The sequence below is a fragment of the Gavialis gangeticus genome, unplaced genomic scaffold, assembly GCF_001723915.1.
Source record: "Gavialis gangeticus isolate Ggan-Ray unplaced genomic scaffold, GavGan_comp1, whole genome shotgun sequence".
In the NCBI taxonomy this organism is placed as follows: domain Eukaryota; kingdom Metazoa; phylum Chordata; order Crocodylia; family Gavialidae; genus Gavialis; species Gavialis gangeticus.
The window spans coordinates 112,036,102-112,044,064 of record NW_017728992.1 but is presented as its reverse complement, the minus strand read 5'-3'; the positions used below and the strand labels follow the sequence as shown (position 1 = coordinate 112,044,064).

At 43.9% G+C, this 7,963-nt stretch overlaps 1 non-coding gene across 1 annotated transcript; it reads left to right on the top strand.

Annotated features, from left to right (window-relative positions):
• The first annotated feature begins 7,389 nt into the window (after positions 1-7,389).
• TRNAA-AGC lies at positions 7,390-7,462 on the top strand. Its single transcript has one exon. It is a non-coding gene; the product is annotated as a tRNA-Ala (tRNA).
• Positions 7,463-7,963: the final 501 nt, after the last annotated feature.

Below are 7,963 nucleotides of genomic sequence, written 5' to 3'. Positions count from 1 at the left end.
GGCAACAAATTAACTATTTGTTCAGTTCATTTAGGAATTTGATTTTCCCACCCTGCCCTGAATCATCAGTTCTAGGGAAAGATGATATTTAGGAAGAGACAGAAGCTGCATGTTCTTAACTCATCCACAGCAATAACGGCACTAATTTGAGAATAAGTGAGCATACAGCTGATAATGACGGCCTGCAAAGAACAGTGTGTGCTGGTAAAATGAGACGAGACAATGCTAAGTGACCATAGAAAAATGTATCTAGTATCCAGGACACAGAGAGAGCAGAGCATAGAGTGTTGAAAATTAATCATTGAGCAAGATGCGAATATAAGAGCAAAGATCCAGTGTCACTCTGCCTGGTGTGGTTATAATCTAACCTGTCATTTAGGAAAGCAGAGACTCCCTTCTCTATATTACACCCCCAGCTAACAGATTTTTTTCCAAACTAACAATGAATGTTTCCTTCCATCTTTGTTTTATTTTTATTTTCAAACCAAAAAGAAGACATCATGCAAAATCAAGTTCCTGTTTTTAAGGTCAGTATGAGTGCATATTTGACCCTAACAAGCTATCTGTATTCACAAGATGTACGCTTCCATACACAGATGTGATCAGCTGGAAGGAAGTGATCAGCTGAAATCTTTCTGAAAGTCTGGCCCAATAGTTTCACAACATTTAATGGGGCCACTCAAGGTATGAGATACTACCTCAGCCTGAACTGGTGTTTCAGAATCTGGCCTTTAAAAGAAAGAATTCTTCATACAGCTGGTAATAACCCCTTTTTAATCTAGCATCACAACCTTGGATCAATTGCTCTCTTGTTTTTTATATTATATATATATATTTCATTTTTTGTGAAAACAAAAGGAAAGACAGCACTGACCAAGTTTGTCTACGGCAAATACCATGCATATACCACACAAAATTCTGCCAAGGCTCCTTAAGATTTCCAAATAATCCAGGTGTTGGAGGTCAGTATTAATTTTTATATCTGTAAACTTCCAGTGAGGACTAAAATGAGACCAGCAGCTCAGGGCCAGACTGCAGAGATCTGTCAGAGAGTGTAGCTACGAGGCCCTTCCCCTTCCATCCTGAACCTCTGTGCAAAGGTCAGACACAATAGTACGGAGTAAAGGATTGCTCACTCCAGATGTCAAGTTGTGATGACGCAAAGTTTCTAGTGCAACTTTTTCTGTTGTTTGACCAAGATCTTTCTTAAAATCCTAGAAAAATAAGGCTAGAAAGGACCCCAGTTCACCTAGGTCAGCTCCCTGCCCATCCCAGAAAACACGTCCAACCTGCACTTAAAAACTTCCAGGGCTGGAGGTTTCATAACCTCTCTAGATAATCTAACCACCCTCATATTTTAAAGTGATTTGCTAGAAAACCAAGTTTGCATTTGATTGAGAATTACTTAGATAGACAACAAGCTTAAACTTTTAGATTGTATGGCAGTTCATAAATGAGTTATCGTTCTTACACGTTAAGTGTTGTCCAGTACCCCAATAATATGCTCTTTGTGATGCTCCTGACACCTGCAGACAATTTCCATTAAATCTGTAGCAGCAATATTATGTAATGCACCTGAGTTCAATGTTCAAAACATCCTGTTCTTTACTTAGTCTCTCTCTTTGTGATCTTACACAAAAGCAGTTAAAAATAATAAAGACTATTCAAGTGCCAGACTTACATGTTTGTGTTTATTGGACTACAATCTGCTATGCTTGCCTTCTAATTTTTTTTTTAAATGAGGAGGGAATAGTTGTGGGCTCATGGATTCATTGCACGATCATATATAGGTTATGCTTTCATTTCAACCAGTTTGCAATTCTGAGATTTCTGCTGGAGAACATTTTTTTTTAAATTGTTAAAAGAGCAAAAAATAAAATTAGCATTCTCTAGTTTGGCTATATATGGGTTCATTTTATTAAATATAGCTGGGGCATGGTTTGAGATCCAGGGGGTTTGATCAGCTTGTCATTAAGACATCAGGTATCTTCAACAACTGGATGCAAATTTGAATCCTTAATGTTTGGAAGTGTTCAGATTACAGGTTTCTAACTTTGACATTTTCAGATTCTAGTTGGATTCTGTGCTAGAGAAGAAAATTTCAGAGACTGTGTATGGCTTTGCATAGGCCTCTATCACTTTTATTTATCGTGTATATTGCAATAAGTTCTAATTCCTACAAACTGAGCTCCACTGAGTTGAGCCCTGCTATACAAACATATAATTAGTGATAGTCATACAATTAGGGGCCTTGACTGCCCAGTTATGTAACTGGCCTCTCCATACTCATCCACAAATAGTTAATGTTATATTCCGCACTTGTTGTCTATAAATGAAATTGTCATTTGCATTGGAAAGCAACATATTCATAGTGAGTTAGTCTGGGAATCAAGATACCCTACTCAGACAGAAGTTCAGTGAGTTACATACCCAAGTCAGCCGTATGATTGACATTTCTGTGCCTCAGTTCTCCTGTTTGTAAACTGGTTGGTTAGAGCAAAACTGTGTTGGCATCTTTAGTAATTCCCTTGAACATTTGTAATATTGTCCCTCTTTCTTGGCAGCAAAAGCTCAAGTGTTTTTTTAAACAGCTACCAAGGTTAAGTTCTAAAGGTCTTTAACATGATCTGAAATTCTTTTCAAATTCATAGCAACCAGCAGCACTCTTGAAAATATGAATGCTTATTTAAGATCCCAAATACAGGCTTTTGAATCAGAAACTTGAAAACAAAGTCTCTAACTCCTCCAAACATCAGATTACTGTGAACACTTCCTCATCTGTGGCTATTACTAGCCAACGACTGATGTTATCCTGTAGCTGCTTTCTGATTAACGCATTCCTCTGGATGCCTAATTTGTGAGAGGACAACATTGGGTAAACACTATTTGCACAAAGCATTTGATCCTCTCTAAATCAATTAGGCATGCCACTCTGACTGCATTCTCCATCCTAGACAGCCAAGATAGTGCTTTATTTTTTCCTGGGACCAGGATTCCAAAGCCATGTCACCTCTCAGAAGCCACAGGGTATCCTGAAAGTAGTATGGCCCTACCCCAGTACCCTGATCAATAATAGAAATTTAATTCAGGGGATCTTCTGAGGAATTTCTCCATCTCTGGAGGAGGCTGACCAACAATGTGACCTCCTATAAAGACAACAGTGGGAATCTTCCTTTGACAGATAGAAAGAACTCCTCTCTTTGAAAGCATTCTTAGGTGTTGTCTGTTCTTTGTTGGCTGATACAGTGCAGGCCTATCTCCCGAAGTCCAGACAAATCAAGTTACTGATTATTCCAATATACCTCATGCAGTTCACATTGCCTTACTTAAGAAAGGGAAAAAGTTAAGCGCAAAACAGTGGAGACCTACAAAAAAAGAGACACTTATCACTAGAAATGTCCTAATTTTCTAATGTTCAAAGTGATACATAAAACCCTGTACAGGTTGTAAAAGTTGTAATTTTTAAGACCTACATTTCAACTGCAGCAACTCAGCTCTGCTGTAGACTACATGAATACACATGCAAACAGGTTTTATGCATGTTAAATAAAGTGTTATACATGAGTATATGCATTAATGTGCAAAGGTGCCTGTCTTCATGTGCCATTAACCTATTTTCCACCCTGCTTTATAAACACAGCATATTCTTTGCTTGTAAATGTATCCCTTTGTGGAACACAGTTACTTGTTGCTATACTGTTGTGGTGTTCAGCCTCTGGCCCATGGGTCAGATCTGGTCCCCCCGCATCCAGAAATTTAGCAGCATTAATTTAGCCCCCATGCTGGATCAGGCCCATGGACCAAACCTGTACAACATATCTGACCTGCAGATCTACCACTCCCCCACTGCCAAATTTCCAAGCCCTGTGGCCATATGACATGGTCCCATGTGCCAGATCAGGCAGGGGTGGCAGTCCCAAACCCAGCCCATGTTGGCTGGGGCATGGGCTGGATCTGATATACACAGAGCTGAAACTGGGGCTGTCCCTGGCCCTAGTCTCAATCTGCCACATATAGGGCTGGGCTGGGGACAGGGTGCCAGACCCAATCCAGCGCATGGCACTGGGGCCTGATTTATAACACATGGGGCTGGGACCATGTCCAAAATCATGCCCCCATGCTGGATCAGGCCCATGGACCAAACTGTACATAATCATTAGCATTTTTAATTCAAAGATTTCAAAGCACCTGATCAAGTCGAGAGTTAATAGTAGTCGACAATTGACTCCAACAGAAACTAAATTTGGCTCAATATCCCCATTTGATACAAATCCCCACTGGAGACAAAAAGAAATGGTCTCCAACACAGTGTTTCAGAGACACACAAACATTAAAGGCATCCATGAAATTACCCAGCAAATGGCAGAGATTTAGACAGAGCACTTGATCAGTATCCTATCCCTGCCCCACTTCCTTATGCCTGATGACAAATTCCAGTTTTTTAAATGAGAATATGTATTAGACAGATTTAGAGGTTCACTTCTTTGGTAAAGAACAATTGACTTGTTAGGAAGGTGGTCCCATCTTATGTGGAATGACCAACAGTAAAATCTGGGCATTTTGGTTCATTAAGTCTAAGTACAGGCATTTAAGAAGCCCACAGCAGAAGCACTTTAACTTTTGAGCTTTACCCTAAGCGCCCCTGTTTAGGTCAGGAGGAAACAGAGCACATGTTAGCTGTTGTGGAAGAGAGGCTCAGAGGGCATTTTAATATGTGCTGCTGGACATGACGCTGGGCACTTTAATTAGTGAGACATGTTCTAATTAAAAGTGCCTGCATGTCACATGTATCAGCATTGCCACATGTCCCCCTCACTGAAAAAATGGTGGTGGGGCACTTTGAACTAAAGTTCATCAGACATGTTTTATTTCAAAGCGCACTGCCACCATTTTGTCAGCTCAGAGAAGAGCAGCAACACTGATGCATGTGATATGTGAGGCTGCCAGACCACATCAATTTCCATGCTCCAGCAGACTAAATTAATTGAATCTGCTCCAACGCATTGGATTTCCAGCATGTTGGAGCAGGCTCCCCACATGTGTATGGGAGCCCAAAGCCTGGCTGCACAGCCCCAGCCCAGCAGGTAGAAGGGGCTATCGCACACCTCCTGGCATGTCCCACAGGCTCCCTGAGCTGAATGGCCAAGCCATCCTGATTGGCTTGTGGAGGTATCACAGCCATCCACCTGATGTGGCAGTGGCACATCATGGCCTTAAGCCATCAGCTGGCTGTCTTGCACTTGCCTTCCCAGCATGTCTGGGTGGCCAAGCTGGCAAGCTGAAGCTCTTCTTAGCTAGAATGGCTGACTTGCTTGATCGGACTTAAACTAAGCTCACCTGGGGATGGACGGACAACCACCAGAGCAAGCTCACCAAGCATCAACCGCAAAACCAGCAGGTTAGGATGCTCAAGTGAACCCACTCCTACCCCAGCCCAGGAACAGAGCTTCTCCAAGAGTACAAGGAAGCCTAACGCCTCCAACGGCACACTTACTTGCCTATACACTAATGCTAGGAGTTTGGGGAATAAACAGGAGGGACTGGTCCTTCTGCTAAACAAAAATGACTGTTGTCTCTTAGGGATCACAGAGACCTGGTAGGACTCCTCCTATGACTGGACTACCGGTATAAATGGCTATACCCTGTACAGGAGAGATCATGCCAAAAAAAAGGGGTGGGGGTGTAGCTCTCTATGTGAAGGAGACCTACACATCTCTACAAGCTGAGATTGGCACCCAAGGAGGACAACTGGAGACCCTTTGCATTAGAATACGAGAGGAACATAGTGAAGGGGATACAATGGTAGGAGTCTACTACAGACCTCCAAACCAGGAACAAGTGCTTAACCAAGGTGCTCCACCTCAGGAATAAAAACCCGCATCACACTTATAGGCTCAACAATGCTACACTCACTAGCACCATGACCAAAAGAGACCTGAGGGTCATGACTGACCACAAGATGAATATGAACCACCAGTGCAATACCACAGCTGGCAACACAAACAAAACTCTGGCTTGCATCTACCAATACATCTTAAGCAAGGCTCAGGATGTCATCCTCCCACTGTACTCAGCCTTGGTGAAGCTGCAGCTGGAGTACTGCATCCAATTTTGGGCTCCACAATTTAAGAAGGACGTGGAGAAGCTTGAAAGAGTCCAGAGGAGAGCCACACGCATGATCAGAGGGCAAGAGAACAGGCATTATGAAGAGAGGCTGTGAGCTATGGGACTCTTCAGCCTGGAGAAGTGCAGGCTCAGGGGTGACCTGGTGCTAGCCTATAAGTATATAAAGGGTTTGCATCAGGATCTGGTGGAACACCCATTCACCAGAGTAACCCAGGGGATGACAAGGTTCAATGGTCACAAACTCCTACAAGACCATTTTAGGCTGTACATATGGAAAAACTTCTTTACTGTCCAAGCCCCCAAGGGCTTGAACAGACTCCTCCCAGAGGTGGTTCAAGCACCTACCCTGGACACTGTCAAGAAATATTTGAATGTTTATCTTGGTGGGATCCTTTGACCCTAGCTGACTTCCTGCCCCTTGAGCAGGGGGCTGGACCTGATGATCTTAAGGCATCCCTTCTAGCCGTAAGGTCTATGAAATCTATGTCCTGAGCCCACCAAGTGTGTATATGTCCTGGACATCTGGGTTTTGTGTGTGCGTGTGCATGTCCCATATACCTGGGTTCTGTCTGTGTGCCACACACACACACACACAGAACCCGGGCATCCAGGGCATGACTGGGCCACTGAATTTCATGTGGCCAATGAGGAAGATGCCCACCTCTTGTGCAACTCCCCATTCCCCAGGGTGACGGGGAGCAGGCACTATGCTCCTGTGGTCCCTGATTTAGTCATTGGCGACATCACCCCTTCCCCCCGACCCCAATCCTTATTGAGGGCCCAACTTACCCTCTCCTGCCCTGGATCATGAGGCCCTATGGGGTGCAGCTGGACTACCAGAAGGAGCATTTCAACTATGGACCAGGCCTGGCAGCATGAGTACACACGGCACAGGAATGGGGAAGAGGATGAACCCCACCCCCCACTGATGTTTGTGGCTCCAGCCCCGCACCACAGCAGTCTGTCCAAATCTGTGAAGACCCTAGCGAACTAGTTCCTTGCCCATGTGGATCAGGAGCCCTCCTCAAATGAGTGGGGCCAGAGGGCTTTGAGTGCCCACACCTTGGCACTGAGCTATAAGTCTCCTGCCATGGGCTCCTATAGCTTTGCATCACTGCTACCTACAACCTAGGCTGCCCAAGCAATGTCCCTCTTCCCCTCTCCTTCCCCCACTGAGAGGAGGGGTGAGCAGGGTCCCATAATGCTCCATAGGATGTCAATGGAATGCGACCTACCATGAATTGCAACGGGATCTGGTACAGGGGGGAATTAGCTCAAATGGTAGAGCGCTCGCTTAGCATGTGAGAGGTAGCGGGATCGATGCCCGCATTCTCCAGGTTATTTTACTCATTTGAGTCCCGTTTCTCTTTTGGGGGTTTTGTTGTTCTCCCGCCCTGGCGGGGGGTCGGGCTAGAAGATCTACTAGGTCCCTTCCGACCCTTAATCTATGAATCTATGAATCTAGGTGCTCACTACAGCATTCTAACTTACAGCGCTGAAGTCTGATACTACATCTGTCCAGGGTTATCTTAAAGCAAGAGCTGCCATTTTTATAGTGCTCTACGTGCCCTGACTGTTTCTTTGGTTATTACTGCAGAGTACTTTCTGCCTGCCTATCACACAATAAGTGTAACATCTGTACGTAGCCTAAAGGAGCAACTGTACTATCAGGCTTTAATGTGAAAAAAAAACTTTAAATGTAACCCAATTTACTGGATATACTGAGCCAGAAAGCAAGCTTGAAAAACACACAAGCTTACTTTACACTCAGCTTTGGTTAAAATGGCCTAACTTTTTTTGGTCAACTAGTCTTTATAGGAACTGATTCATACCAGAT